At 44.3% G+C, this 17,315-nt stretch overlaps 1 pseudogene; it reads right to left on the bottom strand.

Annotated features, from left to right (window-relative positions):
- Nucleotides 1-1,389: 1,389 nt before the first annotated feature.
- On the bottom strand, nucleotides 1,390-15,745 carry LOC126071410 (ferritin heavy chain-like; annotated as a pseudogene).
- Between the last annotated feature and the right edge of the window lie 1,570 nt (nucleotides 15,746-17,315).

Raw genomic sequence — 17,315 nt, 5'->3', positions numbered from 1 at the left:
CAAATTCTAGTAAAAAGACCAGACTTGATGGTCTGACTGAGACGGGAGGGACTCCAGAAGACATGGTCCCAGACTTCCTGTTAGCCCAAACCTAAAAACATTCCCGAAGTCAACTCTTCAGACAAAGATTATATTTTTATTTTATTTTATTTATTTAATTGAACTTCAGATGAAAGTTTACAAAACACACTAGTTTCTCATCAAACAGTTAGTACACACATTGTTGTATGACATTGGTTAACAACCCCACAACATATCAACACTCTCCCATCTCAATACTAGGTTCCCTATTACCAGCTTTCCTCTTCCCTCCTTCCTTCCAGTCCCAGCCTCAGGGCTGGTTCCCTCTTTAGTCTTGTTTTGTTCCTTGGGCCTGTTCAATCTTTGGCTGAAGGGTGAAACTTGGGAGTGACCTCATTATTGAGCTGAAAGTGTGGCTGGGGGCCATACTCTCAGTCTCTGTCAGACCAGCAAGTCTGGTCTTTCTTTTTGGGTTAGAATTTTCTTCTACATTTTTCTCCAGCTCTGTCTAGTACCCTCCCTGTCAGAGCAGTCAGTGGTGGTAGCCAGGCACCATCTAGTTGTACCGGACTCAGTCTGGTGGAGGTTGTGGTAGATGTGATCTATTAGTCCTTTGGACTAATCTTTCCTGTGTGTCTTAGTTTTCTTCATTCTTCCTTGCTCTGAAAGGAGAGAGACCAGTGGAATATCCTAGATGGCTGCTTACAGCATATATATTCTATAATCATACATTGGAAGACTTAATATTGTTAAAATGTCAATATTACCAAAAGCAATCTACAGATTCAACACAATTCTGATCAAAATTCCAACAATCTTCTTTACAGGAATAGAAAAACAAATCCTCAACTTTATATAGATTGCCAGAGGCCCTGAATAGCTAAAACAATGTTGAAAGAGAAGAACAAAGTAGGAGGACTCGCACTTCCTGATTTTAAAACATAATACACAGCTACAGCAATCAAAACAGACTGGCACTGGTATAATAACAGATAAACCATTTTTATACCATGACATCTAAAATTCCTGTCCTACCCACAGCAAGCTTGTTGACTACCATTTCCCTTGCCTCACAGAAATCTTCTCTATATGGTAAAAACATTCGTAATAGTTATCTTCTCTGCTCTTTGTCAGTTACAGGGCCCATATTTCCCTCCATCTTCCCCTTCCTAGTCTTCTTTCTCCTTCTTTCATTCCTTCTTTGCAGCTGACCAATCCAGAAAAACTTGAAACAGAATGAGAGGGATCCAAAGAGACACAGGTTGTGGGCTGGAAACCTAATGCAATCTATGTATGTTCTTGGTTAAGTAACTTAAATATTATGTGCCTCAACATTTAAAGAAACTACTTTATATTGTTATTGCCAGATATGTTTAGATTTAGTGACTACTCAATCAATAATGTCATAATTTGGAAAATCATCAAATCATTGTCATTGTCTGCATTATCAATTGACAACCACTGTCCTGATTTTTTCACATTAGTTTTGCTTTTTCTAGGGCTTCATGTAAATGGAACCATACCATATGTACTTCTTTCTGCCCAAACTGTTTCTCTCTGCATAATATCTGTGATTTTTATCCATGATGTTGAATATATCAGAAGTTCACCCCTTGTTTATTACTGAGCACTATTCCATCGCATGAATATTCCACAGTTTCTTTACTACTCAATGGATAACGGACCTTTAGGTTGTTTCCAGTGTTGACTATTGTGAATAATGTTACTGTGAACATTGTTTCCATGAATAGTTTTGTGGAAATACGTTTTCATTTGTTACTTGACATTTTCTTTTTCTTTAAAAATTATCTAAGTAAAGAATTGCTGGCACAAAGGAAAGGTATGTGATTAAATTCATAAAAACTGCCAAACCTCTTTTTCAAAGTAGTTTTACTGCTTTACCTTGCCATCAACAATGTGTGAGGGTTGTGGTTTGTGATGGTTAAGATTGTGTGTCAACTAGCTGGGCCATGATTCTCAGTGTTTTGGTAGTTGTATAATGTTGTGATCACTTCCCTGTTGAAATTTGATATGTGATCACTCCCATAATAGAATCTGCTGAGTGGTACTGGTGGGGGTGGGGCCTGTGGCGGCTCACCACCCCCTCAGCCTTCATCTCTCCACTTTCCATGGCCTAATTCCTTCCTGCTCGCCTTGCAAAAGTTGTTGGCTTGTTCTGGATCCAGTGGCTATCTCTTGTCTGACCTCTGGTTCTTGAGACTTGAGCTAGCAGCTTACCTGTCCATCTTGGTATTCGTCGATCTTCATGGCCTGCAAGCAACGGTCCTGCTCCCCAACCTACCAATCTTGCATTCACCATCCATTGCAGCTATGTGCCTCAGGAGAAACCTTGAGGTCTTGCCTGCTGACCTTTGGGACTACTTGACTGTCACAGCCTGTGAGCAGGAGTCCTTCTGTCCAAACTGCTCATCTTGGGTTCACCAGCTTCTGTGGTTCCTCGAATTGGGAAAGGCCTCTAGCCTGATCCAGGGACTTGGGACGTTCCAACCCCTACAATCTCGAGAGCTGTTTCCTTGATATAAATCTCTGTATATATCTTTATATGCGTTACTGGTTTTGTTTTCTAGAGAACCCATCCTAAGACATTTGGTACCGACACTGGTTCTAGAGAAACAAAATTGTAAGGATGAATTTTCTAAATCGGTTCTCAAATCTGGTTAGTCTTAAAGATGTTGATGACTCTGCTTCCAACAGTAAAGAGGGCACTGCTAATCCACGGCGTGAGGTGGCAATAAAAATACTCAAAATACCACCATCAGTAGATCAGGCATTGGTGAAAGGTGAGGCTCTGGGTAGACACATGTGTGATACATTTCTAGAGTTTTGTCAGAATGAGAAGTATAAGGAAGCTGGTTGGTGGGTCCTACTTTCGCAAGACAAAGTGGTGAAAGAAAGAGATGTGCTCAGCTTGAGAGTCAAAGCTCGAGTGCCGCATAAACGACCTCAAAGCTTCCACTTGTGCTGTGAAATAAAGACTTATTTCTTGTAGTAACAGCTTTTTTTTTTTTTTAACAGCTGAAATTGCTGAAAGCCAAACCCAGACTCTTATTGTAAGAGTGGCTGAATTACAACGCCAGCTCAATTGCCAACCTAGAGAGGTGTCTAAAGTTGGCGTGAGGGCACTGATTGGGAAGAAATGGGATCCTGAAAATTGGAATGGGCACATATGGACAGGTAATCAGGAAGCTGGAGACAGGGAGCCCCTAAATTCTGTTGAAGTTGAATCACTCCTGCCAACAGAACCTCTCCCATCCAAAAAAATTACTTCATGTTTGTCTCCTACAGCACCCTGCCCAGAAAAACCATTAGCGCCCCACCCCCATCTCCGATCTAATGAGATTAGTGCTAGCCCAGCTGCCTCTAAAGAGCCCTTGCTGGAGTCACTGCCTGCGGCATCTCCAAAGGTAGATGCTTTACAAAAGAATTCTGAATGTTCTCAAAACAATTCCATACTACTGATTCTGGCTTCTAGACCTATAAATAGACTTAAGTCCCAGCAAACCCTAGAAGGTTAAGTACAAACTGTGACCCAGGAGAAGGTATGCTACACTCCAAAAGAACTACTTTTCTAATATGTACAAACAGGAACCTGTGAATATGTGTGGGAATGGCTATTAAGGGTGTGGGATAACGGTGCAAGGAACATAAAGATGGATCAGTCTGAATTTATTGATATGGGTCTGCTAAAAACAGATTCTTCATTCAATGTTTCAGCTTAAGAAGTTAGGAAAGGCTCTAGTAGTTTGTTTGGCTGGGTTGCTGAAGCACGGATTACACAGTGACCTACACTAAACCAAGTTGAAGTACCAGACCTGCCTTGGTGTACTGTAGAAGAAGGTATCCAAAGACTTCGGAAAATTGGCATGCTGGAGTGGATTTATCAGGTTAGACCCACAGTCCCACACATAGAACACCCAGAGGACACACCTTTTTCCACAACTGCGAGGAGCAAATTTGGGAAGGGAGCTCCAGCATCCTTGAAGACTGCTGTGAATGTTATTTTACGTCAGTCAGATTTGACAGTGAGAACTGCCCTAACTGAATTAAGGCACCTAGCTACAATGGGGCCAATTGGACCCCATAGTAGTAGCGGCGAAGTGGCTGCACTCAATCAGCAAAAAACAAGGTGGGCGTGGTTACCATAATGACAGTGGAGTCAAAGCAGTAATCAGAATAGTCTGACTTGTATGGACTTATGGCACTAGCCACTTAGTCATGATGTCCCTAGGAGTGAAATAGATGGGAAACCTACCAAATATTTACTTGATCTGTACAAAAGGATGAATTCTAGGTCAGGTGAACAGCAGTCTAACTCGAACCACCAGAATAGAGAGTCACAGTCTCTCAAACCGCCCTGATTTTAGCAAGTTTAAAGACCCACAACCCCGTGATTAAAGGGGAGGCCAGGTCCCCTTGGGGTAGGACTCCAATACACTGCCAAGAATTTATACTGTTAATCTCTTCCTGCCTTCCCCAAAGGGATCTACAGCCTTTACAAGAGTGACTGTTCATTCAGGAAAAGGAAATAATCAGACTTTTTGGGGATTACTGGATACTGGCTCTGAACTGACATTAATTCCAGGAGACCCAAAACGTCACTGTGACCCACCAGTCAGAGTAGGGGCATATGGAGTCCAGGTTATTAATGGAGTCTTGGCTCATGTCTGTCTCACAGTAGGTCCAGTGGTCTCCAAACCCATCCTGTAGTGATTTCCCCAGTTCCAGAATGCATATTTGGAATAGATATGCTCAGCAATTAGCATCCATATTGGATCCCTGACAAATGGAGTAAGGGTTATTATGGTAGAAAAAGCCAAGCAAAAGCCATTAGAACTGCCCATACCTAGGAAAACAGTAAACCAAAAGCAATACTGCATTCCTGGAGGTATTGTAGAGATTACTGCCACCATTAAGAACTTGAAGGATGCAGGGGTGGTGATTCCCACTACACCCCCATTCAACTCTCCTATTTGGCCTGTGCAAAAAACAGATGGATCTTGGAGAATGACAGTAGATTATCAAAAACTTAACCAGGTGGTGACTCCAATTGTAGCTGCTGTTGCAGACATAGTTGCATTGCTTGAGCAAATTAATACATCTCCTTGTACCTGGTATGCAGCTATTGATCTGGCGAATGCCTTTTTCTCCATTCCTATTTCAAAGGACCACCAGAAGCATTTTGCCTTCAACTGGCAAGACCAGCAATACACCTTTACTTGCCTACCTCACGGCTACATCAACCTTCCAGCCCCATGTCATAATTTGGTCCCGAGGGACCTCAATTGCCTTTCCTTTCCACAAGATGTCACACAGGTCCATTACATTGATGACATTATGCTTATTGGACCTAGTAGGGAAGAAATGTCAATGGCTCTGGACTTATTGGTAAAACATTTGCGTGCTAGTGGGTAGGAAATTAATCCCACAAAAATTCAGGCATCTTCCACCTCAGTGAAATTTCTTGAGATCCAGTGGTGTGGGGCATGTCAAGATATTCCTTCTAAAGTGAAGGATAAGTGATTGCATCTGGATGCTCCCACAACTAAAAAGGAGGCATAGTGCCTAGTGGCCCTCTTTGGGTTTTGGAAGCAACATATTCCTCATTTGGGTGTGCTACTCCAGCCTATTTATCAAGTAACTCAAAAACCTACTAGTTTTGAGTGGGGCCTGGAACAAGAGAAGGCTCTACAACAGGTTCAGGCTGCTGTGCAAGCCTGTCTGCCACTTGGGCCATATGATCCAGCTGAAGTGTCCATGGCGAATAGAGTTGCTGTTTGGAGTCTTTGGCAGGACCCTATTGGTGAATCACAGCATAGGCCCTTAGGATTTTGGAGCAAAATCATGCCATCCTCTGCAGATAACTACTGTTCTTTTAAGAAACAGCTTTTTACTTGTTACTGGGCCTTAGTAGAGACTGAACACTTAACCATGGGCCACCAAGGAACCATGTGGTCTGAGGTGTCCATCACTAACTGGGTGTTGTCTGATCCATAAAGTAATAAAGTTGGACATGCACAGCAGCATCCCATCATTAAATGGAAGTGGTATATACAAGATCAGTCCTGAGAAGGACCTCAAGGCAGAATTAAGTTGCATGAGGAAGTGGCCTGAATGCCCATGGTCTCCACTTCTGTCACATTACCATTGATCTCCCAGTCTGCACCTATGGCCTCATGGGGAGTTCCTTATGACCAGTTGACTGAAGAAAACTCGTGCCTGGTTTACAGATGGTTCTGCGCAATATGCAGGTACCACTCAAAAGTGGACAGCGACAGCACTATAGTCCCTTTCTGAGACCTCCCTGAAGGACAGTGGTGAAGGGAAAGCCTCCCAGTGGGCAGAACTTTGAGCAGTGCACTTGGTTGTTCCTTTTGCTTAGAAGGAAAAATGGCCAGATGTGCAATTGTATACTGATTCATGGGCTGTGGCCAATGGTTTGGCTGGATGGTCAGGGACTTGGAAGGAACATGAGGGGAAAATTGGAGACAAGAACTTATGGGGAAGAAGTATGTGGATAGACCTCTCTGAATGGGCCAAAGAACTGAAGATATTTGTGTCTCATGTGACAAAAGGTGACCTCAGCAGAGGATGATTTTAAAAATCAAGTGGATAGGTGACACTTTCTGTGGAAACCACTAATGCTCGTTCCCCCGCTACTCCCATCATTGCCCTATGGGTTGACGAAAAAAGTATCCATGGTGCCAGAGACGGAGGTTGTGCACGGGCCCAGTAACATGAATTTCCACCCACCAGGGCTACCTTGGCTACAGCCACTGCTGAGTGCCGAGTCTGCCAGCAGCAGAAACCAACACTGAGTTCTCAATATGGCACAGTCCCTTGAGGTGACCAGCCAGCAACTTGGTGGCAAGTTAATTACACTGGACCACTTCCAGCACGGAAAGGGCAGAATTTTGTCCTTACTGGAATAGACACTTACTCTGGATATGGAATTGCCTTCCCTGCATGCCATGCTTCTGCCAAAACTACCATCTGTGGACTTACAGAATGCCTTATCCATCATCATGGTATCCCGCACAGCATTGCATCTGATCAAGGGACTCACTTCACAGCAAACGAAGTGCGGCAGTGGGCCCATGCTCATGGAATTCACTGGTATTACCATGTTTCCCATCATCCTGAAGCAGCTGCCTTGACAGAATGATGGAATGGCCCCCTAAAGACACAATTACGGCACCACCTAGGTGACAATACCTTGCAGGGTTGGAGCAATGTTCTCCAGGAGGCTGTATATGCACTAAACCAGCATCCGATATATGGTGCTGTTTCTCCCATAGCAAGGATTCATGGGTCCAGGAATCAAGGGGTGGAAATGGGAGTGGCACCACTCACTATTACCCCTAGTGAACCACTTGCAAGATTTTTGCTTCCTGCCCCCACAACCTTATGCTCTGCAGGCCTAGAGGTCTCAGTTCCAAAGGGAGGAATGCTCCCACCTAGAGCCACATCACCAATTCCACTGAACTGGAAGCTAAGAATACCACCTGGCCACTTTGGGCTACTTATGCCTCTGGATCAACAGGCAAAAAAGGGAGTTACCATACTGGCTGGTGTGATTGATCCAGAATACCAAGAGGAAATCAGATTGATATTACATAATAGAGGTAAAGAAGAGTATGTCTGGAATGCAGGGGATCCCTTAGGGTGTCTCTTAGTACCACCATGTCCTGTGATTAAAGCCAATGGAAAACTACAGCAATCCAATTCCAACATGACTATTAATGGACCAGATCCTTCAGGAATGAAGGTTTGGGTCACCCCACCAGTCAAAGAGCCACGACCAGCTGAGGTGCTTGCTGAGGGCAAAGGGAACACAGAATGGTTGGTGGAAGAAGGTAATTCTAAATACCAGTTATGGCCACATGACCATTTGCAGAAACAAGGACTGTAATTGTTATGAGTATTTCTGCTTTGTATGTGTGCATCAGATATTTTTGTTTTCTTCACTTATAAAATAAAGATGTAAATGGGGCTAGTGCATTTTTGGTTTAAGTGTGTTAGTTGTATCATGTTAGGCACAAGTATAACTTTGTAATTGTGCTTATTCAGAGGTTATGTATGGTTTGGGGAGATGTGTACAGATACCAAGTTGACAAGGGGTGGACTATGATGGTTAAGATTGTGTATCAACTTGGCTGGGCCATGATTCTCAGTGTTTTGGCAGATGTATAATGTTGTGATCACTTCCCTGTTGAAATTTGGTATGTGATCACCCCCATGATGGAATCTGCTGAGTGATACTGGCAGGGGTGGGCCTTCTGGCAGCTCATTGCCCCCTCAGCCTTCATCTCTCTGCCTTCCACTGCCTACTTCCTTCCTGCTCACCTTGCAGAAGTTGTTGGCTTGTTCTGGATCCAGCAGCTATCTCTTGTCTGGCCTCTGGTTCCTGGGACTTAAGCTAGCAGCCTTGCCTGTCCATCTTGGGATCTCCTGATCTTCATGGCCTGCGAGCAAGAGTCCTGTTCCCCAGGCTGCCTATCTTGGGTCTGCCAGCCCCTGCGGCTACGTGACTCAGGAGAAATCTTGAGGTCTTGCCTGCTGCTGACCTTTGGGATTCCTCCACTGTCACAGCCTGTTAGTGGGAGTCCTGCTGTCCAACGTACTCATCTTGGGTTCACCAGCTTCTGTGGTTCCGTGAATTGGGAAAGGCCTCTATCTTGATCCAAGGACTTTGGACGTTCCAACCCCTACAATTGCGTGAGCTGTTTCCTTGATATAAATCTCTCCCTATATATTTATACACGTTACTAGTTTTGCTTCTCTAGAGAACCCAGCCCAAGACATTGTTGTTCCCCCTCTTCACCAAGATTGGGTGTTTCCAGTCTTTATAATTTTAGCCATTCTACTGGGAGTGGTGATATCTCAATGTGGGTTTTAAAATCCATTTTCTTGATAACTAATTATACTAAGCACTCCTTTATGTGTGTTCTTGACCATGTATTTAGCTTCCTCTCAGAAGAATCTGTTATAGTCCTTTGCCCGTTTCAAGATTTAAAGAATTTTGATTGTTGGCTTTTTGGGGGGTGTATTTTTATAGGGGTGGGGGGAAACCCTGGTGGGATAGTGGTTAAGTGCTACAGCCGCTAACCAAAGGAACGGCAGATCGAATCCACCAGGTGCTCCTTGGAAACTCTATGGGGCAGTTCTACTCTGTCCTATAGGGTCTCTATGAGTCAGAATTGACTTGACGGCACTGGGTTTGGGTATAGGGGCGGGGAGAGATGTGCGGAAGTGTACCAACTTACTTTATTTGAAGGAATGGAACAAATAAAAGAACTTAAGTGGGTGTTTTGGTAGAACTTACAGAAAATGTAACAATAAATCCAACATGTATGCACTGCCTTGGTGACCACAGAAGTCAGCCCCGTGGGTATGGGGAGGCCAGTCTAAAGCTTAGCTCTCTTCATTGCTGTCTCCCAGGGTGCGCTGGATAAAGAGATACTCTGCCAGGCCAGATTCAAGGAGTCCCATCTTGTGCAAGTTGGTTACATAATCACCCAATTATTTCATGGATTTCACCTGCTCTTTCAGGTAGTGGGTCTCAATAAGTTCACACACGTGTGTATGCTGGAGGGACTTTTGTCAGTGACAGTTTGTGCAGTTCCAGTAGTACTGACTCACACTGTTTTCCAAGTGTAAGGCCAAAAGGCCCATTCCACTGCACTCAGCTGGCTCTCCCAGTCATCACAGTCTCTGGTTCCACCAAAGAATTGACCACTACCATGGTTCTGTAGCTTCATTAGTTTCTCAGCATATTCTGTTTCCTCATGACATTAGTGAAGAAAATATTTGGTAGAATTCTTCTAAGCCACATCATCAAAGTCAAAGTAGTAAGACATGGGCAGGTAGGCAATGTAGAAATAGAGCTGTGGAGGTTGATCGTGGCATTGGTGTTGTGGTTGTAGTTCTGGCAGCATCTGTTATGCCCCGCGGGAGCAGTGGGAGCCTTGGGTTTGTAGGGGAGCTGTGAAGGTGGTGGGCTGGCTCTGAGCTACCTCAGAAGAAGGAAGGGGGACCTGGAAGCTGTTGACCTCTGGTTTTCGTCCAAGCACTTTAGTCCAAGCAGAAAATGTGGCAAAATCTCTGCAGAGAATGTCTGACCTGGATTTCTATATGTAGGAGCCCTGGTAGCACAGTGGTTAAGTGCTCGGCTGCTAACTGAAAGGTAGGTAGTTCAAACCAATCAGCTTGGAGAAACTCTTTATACAATTGTGATACAGTGGATTTTTTGTTTTGGTTTTGGCCTTTTTTTAATTGTTTTCTGAATATTTTCTCCCCATCTGTGACTTGCCTATTGACTTTCTTAACGGTGTCGTTTAATGGAAAAAAAATTTTTTTTTTAATTGTGATTTAGGTCAAAGTTTACAGAGCAAATTAGTTCTCAATCAAAAATTTATACACAAATTGTTTTGTGGCCTTTGTTGCACTCACACATTGTGACAGTACTCCCCACATTCCCCTTTCTATCCTGGGTCCCCAGTTCCATTCATCCAGTTTTCCTGTCCGTTTTAGCTTTCTCATCTTTGTTTTTAGGCAGGTGTTGCCCATTTGATCTCATGTACTTGATTGATCTAAGAAGCACATTCCTCGTATGTGTTATTGTTTGTTTTATAGGGCTGTCTAATCTTTGGCTGAAAGGTGAACTTTGGGAATGGCTTCAATTCTGAGTTAGAAGGGTGTCCGGGGGCCATATTCTCAGTAGTTCCTCCAGTCTCTGTCAGACCGGCAAGGTGGTTGCTAAACCGCACGCACTCCTGCCCTCACCATGGAAGCAGGCTATATTGGGGCTTCAGATCAAAACTGTTTATGTCTAACTACTTACCTACTCTTTACACTGTTTGAACTTCAGGTAATTCTGCAGCTAAAAGTCATAAACAAGTTCCAAGAAAAACCAGCACCACACCACCAGGCATGTGCAGATAAATCAGAAAACTCATATCAATGAACAAAAAGACTCATGTCAAGGAACAAAAAAATCACTGGATTATGTCATCTGTGAAAGCCAAGTGCATTTCAGAGGCTGCAGGTCCAACAATCACTTCTGTGCCAATTCCTAACCCTGCTCCACAATGAATAACCAGCAAAAAATCATGAATATGTATAACTTCCTGATTCTGTTTACTATGATGACCTCATAAAAGCTGACCCTAGCCAAGTTTCAGGGAGCTGCCTTGGCGACTGGACTCCCGGCATGCTCCTTTACTTGGTCAACTAAATAAATGCTTTCACTTTGCCTAAACAACCATGTCCGTTTCTGTTCAGACACGCTGCGCTGAGCAGGGACCTGGACCTGACCCGGTCCTAGTCTGGTTCAGGTGGTTACACCAGTAAGTCTGATGTTTTTCGTGAATGTGACCACTTGTTCTACATTTTTCTCTCGCTCTATCCGTGACCCTCTGTTGTAATCCTAGTCAGAGTAGTCTGTAGTGGTAGCTGGGCACCATCTAGTTCTTCTGGTCTCGGGATCATGTAGGCTGTGGTTCATGTGGTCCATTAGTCCTTTGGACTAATTAATTGCTCCCTTGAGTCTTTAGTTTTTTTTTTTCTTCTCCTTTGTTCTGGTCTAGAAGAGACTAAGAGTTGTATCTTAGATAGATAATGTATTTTTAATGTTGGCGTAGTCAAGTTTATCATTTCTTTTACTCTTCTGCTTCATGTTTAATAAATCTTTACCTACCACCAGAACACAAAGATGTTTTCACATTGCTTTATGCCTTTAATTTTTATATTTTTGTGTATGATTCATCTCAAATTAACTTTTGTGTGTAGTGTAGGTAGAAATAAAGGTTTTTATCCCCTGATATGTATATCCAGCTATCCCAACACAAGTTATTGAAACTATTTCCTTTCCTCATTGAACAGCATTTATCGAAAACTTATTGACCATAGATGTGTGGGTCATTTTCAGCTTTCTCAAACTGTCCATTTATTTATTTACGTATCCTGATATGACTGGCTTGCCTATTACAGCTGATAGTAAGTCTCTAAGTCAGGTAGTGTAAGTCCTTCAGTTATGTTCTGCATTTTCACACAGCTCAACAAATTTTGAACTATGTAAAACACCCATGTAACTACCACACAAATCAATTCAGTGTGGGACACATGCCCTCACTCGTACTGGTGACCCTGTGATAGATTGAGTTATATACCCCCCAAATTATGCATTGAATTCCTAACACCTGTACTTGTAAATATGACTTTGTTTGGACATAGTTTTCTTTTGTGATGTTAATGAGGTCATAACAGAGTCAGGTGGTTCTAAACCTAACCGCTTCTATGTGGTGCCTTTTAAAAAGAGCAGAGTAGACTCAGAGACACATACACAGGGGAAGACAGAAGCCAAGGAACACTGAGATATTGTACATCAGTGGTTCTCAGTAGGGGGTAAATTTTCCTCCCCTTCTTGGTACATTAGACAATGTCTGGAGACTTTTTGATTGTCATGTTAAGGGTGGCAGAGAGCCTACTAGCCCCTAGTTGGCAGAGGCCAAAGATGTTGCTAAACATCCTGCAATGCACAGAAGAGCCCTCCACAAAAAAGAATTATCCAGTGTAAACTATTAATAGTGCTGTGGTTGAGAAACCCTGGCATAGATCAATGTCCACACTAGACTGACTTAAAAAACAAAACAACAACAAAAACTCCAAACCTTTTGCCATTGGGTTGGTTGTGACTCATACCAACCCTATAGCTCAGAGTGGAACTGCCCCATAGGTTTTTCCAAGGAGTGGCTTGTGGATTTGAACTGCTGGGATTTTGGTGAGCAGCCAATTTCTTAACCACTGTGCCACCAGGGCTCCCTACACAGACTAGAAAATATAAATTTCTGACTAATTGGGTTTTGGGTCAAAGGAAAACTCCAGCATCACAGAAAACTCTCATATTTCTTGGCCTTAGTATATGGAAGGATGGAGTTGCCACCAACTAAGATGGGAAAAAACAAAGATGGGAAAAGGGCAGGTGTAGCAGGTTTTAGGCGGACCATCTGGTTCAGGGTCCTGAGTCTTGCTTGGAAGAACTTTCCGTCCAGCCTGTCTCTGCTCCTGCATCCATCTGAGTGCTTTTTTTGAAGTTGGACATACCAAAATCTTGGTTCTCTTACCCTGGATGCTATCCATCCTGCCTCCTGCTGGCAAGCTCATCCACTGCTCTGGATCCTGTAACCATCTCTCCACATGCTGGTGCCATGCAAAAACATATCTAAAGTCAGTTCTGAAGTGCCGCTGGGAAGGGGCAACTCACTCCTTGACTTACAGAAATGTAAGTTTCCTAGTGGTCTAGTGAAGGGGAAACAGGCTTTGTGAGGCCGAACATGTCTGCCCTCACACTTTCTGTTAGTTCACTGCTGTTTCCATAGGTCTACTGCTGTTTTCCAAGCCCATTAGCTGTTATGTGAACTTGCTAAAGTGTCCTTATGTAACATTCCTGGCATGTAGAAACGATTGTCCCTAACCACTATAAAACCTCCACCCCCTACCTCTGGGTACGGAGATGTTTGGTCCTACGGCTGCCTGTGACCACCTCATATGTAAGTATCCCTAATCAACTCCTTCACGGCCATGCTGAAGTTGACCACTCCTTTCTTCACTCTCTCGGCACCCTCCAATTTTGGAGGCAAATTTCAATTTACTGGTCCACACCTGGATATGTAGAGGCTAGGATTCAGTGTGCCCTAGCATGGGTGTGGTTCCAGGTCAGGGAATCATTTTTACACTGTCTCTCCACCTCCACATGCAGGAAGTCTCCCATTATTCCCAGAGGTCTGGTGTGCTCCAAGAGCCAGAAGTAGAAGAGCAGCTGCATCAAGTTCTAATTCTCTGTTATCAGGAGGGTTAGGGGTGGGGAGAAGGTAGGCTTGAGTGATGGTGAGCAGCTTCTCAGAACACATTGGCCTTACTTCATGTTCACATTTACACAGGTAGAAGTGGCTTTAGACAGCTCCTAACCCTCTTACCCAGGTTAACACAGCCCTGCAGAAATTCAAATTCCTGTTTGGCTATACCGAAGACCACACTGTTTGTTGCTGCTGCTCCAGGGATGCTATCCAGCTGAGCTCTGGATAGCTGAGTGAAAGGGTGAGCCAAGTCATGATGTTTGTGCCTACCAGGGGTGGATTAACCAGTAAGCTAGGTACGCAAGGGCTTATAGTAAGCAAGGTATGCATGCACTTAATTGTGTTTGTTACTCTGTAGTGCATAATTTCACATGGGTTTACCACGTCCTTGGTTTTTTTTTTTTTTGGTTTGGTGAAAGAGTAGTAAGTAAACACAAATAAGCCTGGGTGTACCTTGCTTATTGAATAATCCATTCCTAGTGCCCACCATAGGTATGGGTGCATTAGCTCAGCCTCCTCTGCTCCGTTCATTGGTTAACTGCTTACTAGGTTTTGGTAGAGGTGACTGAAAGTGATAAACGTGAAGGTGGGAAAGAGGTAAGTGGTCGGTGAGATCATAGAGGATGTCCCCTATGTAGATAAAACAGTGCAGGAAGGTAATGTTCACTGAGCCAGCAAAGGCAGCGTGTGAACTATGTAAAAATGGAAAACTGTTATGAGTGCCATAAGCAAAAGAAATACCAGGGTATGGCAATGATGACACTGAAGCCCCACTGCTGTGATCCTTAATTCCTGTAGACTCTAGCAGGCACCGCAGTGTTTTCTGTTTTCCATTCAATACTCCCAAGAGGGGTTCAGATCTGTCTTGTGTCCATTTTAACCCAAGAGAAGAGTGACAGCCAGGAAGGTGGAGTGGCCTGGGCCTGCCTGGGAAGTATGTAGATGAGACGGTGCAGTGGTTGCTGGTTGGGGACCTCTGGTTCAAGGTGGTGTGTTTGGCCAGGATGTGGGTTCCACTTGGGAGCTGGGGCCTCAATGATTTCACAGAGAGCAGATTGCAGGCGGGCAGATCAAGGGGGTTGATGGTCACCGTGGATGTACAGTTAAGAGATAGGAGACTACAGTGTGTTGGCAGGAGCTTCAACCATACTTATCTGGCAGAGCAAATATCCAGATTGAGGTGGTATTTTTCTTAGTGGGAAGCTAATCCATTGCACTGTGGACATGCTGACCCCAGCCATTCCCCCAGATGTTGGGAGCAAGAGGGCATAGTTGGTGGTAGTTAGGAAGTGCATTTGCGCTTTCCTCACAGACTTGTAGCTGAGGTTTCATTCACTAACACTTAGGTACCTGGGGAAGATCTTCGAACTTGCTTGGGTACCTCTTTGGCCAGCACCCTTGCACCTTAACGACCACCCATCTAGGGCTTGCCACTGCTTTGACTTTTGTCAGGTAGAGACCACCAGCACTCGTTTTCTCTCCCCTTCCCTCCTTCTCCCCTTACTCTCCTGCTTCTCCTCTTTCTCAATACAGTGACTCCTACCCCTGCCTTGGGGACTAGTGACCTACACACTCTGACCGCAGTCAATGGGTCAGCTTGCCAGCCTGTGCTTCTCCTGCCCTGAACCATGCCAGGAGGTCCACCGGAGAAGCCACAGCCTGTCTCCCGCTGCCTTATGACACTGTTGCTCCAACCTGAGGCAAAGAGGCGGCTCTGGCATTGGACTTGGCCTTGGCAGTGTAGGGCCGAGTAGGGCCTCACGGGCTGAGTCCTGGGTTTCATCAGAGTAGGGCTCCTGCTGGGGTGCAGGGAAAGAAGGTAAAGGCCGCTTGCTCCTTCGTTGTGCCATCGCACGTATTCACATGGAAACACAAAAGATTGTTCAAGTACAGCTCTCTCAGCTTCTGCTTGTCTGCTTGTAGCCCCGCCTGGGAAATGGGGTCTGCTCTCTGATCTTACTGGCTCTCATTTCATGCATAAAATTAATTGATGGGCCCTCCTTCTTGCCTGAAATTTCCTGCCTGTCCCATCCTACGCCCGTGCTCCTGCCTCAGATACTTGGTTCTTCTCAGCCCCTCTAGGCTGGGTGGCAAACACCCACAGGAGAAAAGGCATAGTGTGTGCCTGGTGCAACGCATGGGAGATGCAGCTTTCCCACAGAGCAATGGTTTCCAGAACCATCTAGGAAGGAGCCCCAAAGCCTATGATTGCAGGGAGCGTCAAGAGGGGGACGGCTCTCTCTCTTCTTGGCTTATCCAGTTCCTTCAGATACCTCACTGCTTCCTACTCCTCATTCTATCCTTGTAGTTCCTTGAGGCCGTACACGTTCTGAGATTTAAATTAGCTAATGTACATAAGAGGTGTTGTCAGGGCTCAATAAAGTGATCTGTAATTTGTTATCAGTAATATCACCTGAGGAATCCTAGTGGTGCAGTGGTTAAGAGCTATGGTTGCTAACTAAAACCTCAGCAGATCGAATCCGTCAGCTGCTCCTTGGAAACCCTACCGTGCAGTTCTACTCTGTCCTATAGGGTCGCTTAGACTGGGAATGGACTAGACAGCAATAGGTTATGGGTTAATATCGTCTGAATCTTTACTGTCTAACCCATTCTTTAACAATTACATATTTGCAGTATCAACACGTTAGTACATACTCAGTCATAATGTAATTGTTGAAATATAAACTGTTATTATGAAAAACAATACTGAAGAAAATATTCATATACACATACCCACCAATCCTCTAGAATAGAGGCCATTCTTCTATCCATCCTATTGCCAGCCTCCCTTTAATGAAAACTTGTCAGCCACCAAAACCTGAGGACAACTTTCCCATTTGTTACCTCCTCAGATTTAGGACTCTGAACAATCGGGACAACATTCTGTAATAGCTGAAACTGAGATACTTTGCTCTTTTTGTTTTTTTCTTTGTCTGGTCCCAACATCCAAATAGGGTGGCTGGCAACAACAAAGTATATCACTCTTGCATGGGGGAATGTTAGTGCAAAGGAAAACGTGAAACAAGAGCCCGAACCCATCATCTCAGACTGAAGTCTCAAACACTAAGGTCTCAGCCAGCCAAGGGTCGCAAGGTAAACTGATTTCCCAGCTTTTATCAGGACCGTCCTTTGGCCGAATGACGAATCAGGGAGGTAGTGATCATGTAGTCCAATGTCTACACTGGGCTGAAAAGAAATAACAAATTTCTGACTAATTGGAAGTGGAGTCTGAAGAAAATACCAGCATCAAAGAGAACTCTCAGCAGTTACCATCAATGAAGATGGGAAAACCGCAGGAGCAGCAGGTTTTAGGGGGAAGATCAGAGTTCATTTTACACCCCAAACCACAACACACACTCGGGGGCCCTGATACAAAGTGCTTTCCATCCAGGCTGTCTCCACCTCTGCATCTGTCCGAAT

Source organism: Elephas maximus, chromosome 3, assembly GCF_024166365.1.
Source record: "Elephas maximus indicus isolate mEleMax1 chromosome 3, mEleMax1 primary haplotype, whole genome shotgun sequence".
In the NCBI taxonomy this organism is placed as follows: Eukaryota; Metazoa; Chordata; class Mammalia; order Proboscidea; family Elephantidae; genus Elephas; species Elephas maximus.
Note: the sequence above shows the minus strand (reverse complement) of the source record. Positions and strands in the feature narration are given on the sequence as shown.